The sequence below is a fragment of the Nelumbo lutea genome, chromosome 1 (genome assembly GCF_056320005.1).
Source record: "Nelumbo lutea isolate HS-2025 chromosome 1, American lotus-T2T, whole genome shotgun sequence".
In the NCBI taxonomy this organism is placed as follows: Eukaryota; Viridiplantae; Streptophyta; class Magnoliopsida; order Proteales; family Nelumbonaceae; genus Nelumbo; species Nelumbo lutea.
In genome coordinates this window covers 93,232,447-93,234,143 of record NC_142684.1, presented here as the reverse complement: position 1 = coordinate 93,234,143, position 1,697 = coordinate 93,232,447, and the positions used below count along the sequence as shown (strand labels likewise).

Sequence of the window (1,697 nt, the reverse complement as noted above, 5' to 3'; positions counted from 1 at the left end):
GAGCTCAAGCCTAATAGAGTTCGGTTCGTGAGGCTCGCAAGCTGGATCAAATATATATATATATATATATATATATATATATATATATATATATATATATATATATATATATATATATATATATAATTATAGAAAAAAAATATATAATAAAAATATTATAATTCTTAAATTTTAAATATCAAATAAAAAATATATATATTTTATATAATAATTTTTTTTAAATTCGAACTCGAGCTCGAGCCGAAATCGAGCCTTGTACTATTCGGCTTGACTCGGCTCGAATCCACCCCTACTAAAGGCCTTCCACTGTGCTTCTTGTGTTCCGACGGGTGGCCGAAATCCTAGCCACCCGCTAGGTATGCTATTTCCGTTTAGTATTAAAATTTCCCATCTACTCACTTTTTGTTTTCACTTGCTGGGTCTAGTCACCCATTTAGAAATTTAAGGTTTCCTTTTGCAACTAAGTGTTTTATTACAAGTTTTGTCATCTTGCCTACACCAATCACCAGCATTCGAGCGATTGAAGACAAGGAGTCAGGAAGCTTCATGAGGGCAAGCTCCACAGTAGCAGAACTAACAAAAACTGCTCCAGATGCTATGCTAGTCTCAATTCGAACACGCCACCTACCAACAGTGATTTCCTGCTTGAACAGATAGCCGATGTTCCTCCCAAAACCAACACCACCTTGGCCAACCCTTACAACGTGTCTAACTTGAGCAAGGATTTGTCCTTCTCCTGGAACAAGAGAGTCAACCACAGAAGCTACTTCAAACAAGTGCTCAGTTGCATCATTGTCATGCAGTAATAACAAGTGTCCACGAAGCTCTAAAGCAGGAATTACACTTGTCTTAGCCATCTAATCAATCACCTCTCTGATCCCACGATGTTGAGATAGAACCTCTACATATACTTCCATCCTATTATAGTTGCAGGTGGGTGAAGAGAGGGAGTTGATTGCTCCTCCGTGCGTTTGTCACCTTTCAATAGAAATCCTCTATACGAAGTCATGAAGATCGGTTTCAGATTCCCATCTAGATCAACAACGGAGGAGGTGGATACAAAGCGGATGGAATTGATGCCGAGGGCAATGAGGCAAAGGATGATGTTGACGACGTTCACGTGAATTTTGGAAACCCTGTTGATCGAACTTATGGTTTGGCATCTCGAACAAGTGAGCTGACACCCTCCTTTGAAGGGGAGGTTTATGTTTTTCATGCCATGATGCCAGAAAAGGTTTAAGCAGTATTATTGCTTCTAGGAGGGTGTGATATACCTACTAGTGTTCCTAGTATTGAAGTGTGTTCTTGTTGAAGAAAAAAAAATATTGACTTGGTCCAATTCAGTCCCATTAGATACAGCTTAGTTTGGCCCATAGTGACTCTTCTTTGATTTAGCCTATGAAGGCATTTTGCTTATCTATGAAGGTTTTTATTGGCCATTGTTGGCCCTTTTCTCAGTTTGGCCCACGTTGGTCCATTGATAGCTTTTATCCTTGCCCATGGAAGTTCCCTTCAAAAAAACCCATTAAGGCATTTCATTGACCCATTGAGGTCTTTATTGGCGTTGTTGGCCCTTTTCAGATTGGCCCATTGTGGCCCATTTCATATTTGTTCAAGAAGCTAGTCCATTGTGGCATTCTTAATTGACCCACTAAAAGTGAGGTCTTTTCATGACCTATTTTGGCCTATTTTCAGTT

At 39.3% G+C, this 1,697-nt stretch overlaps 1 pseudogene; it reads right to left on the bottom strand.

Annotated features, from left to right (window-relative positions):
- Positions 1 to 425: 425 nt before the first annotated feature.
- On the bottom strand, positions 426 to 857 carry LOC148876173 (glutamyl-tRNA reductase 1, chloroplastic pseudogene; annotated as a pseudogene).
- Positions 858 to 1,697: the final 840 nt, after the last annotated feature.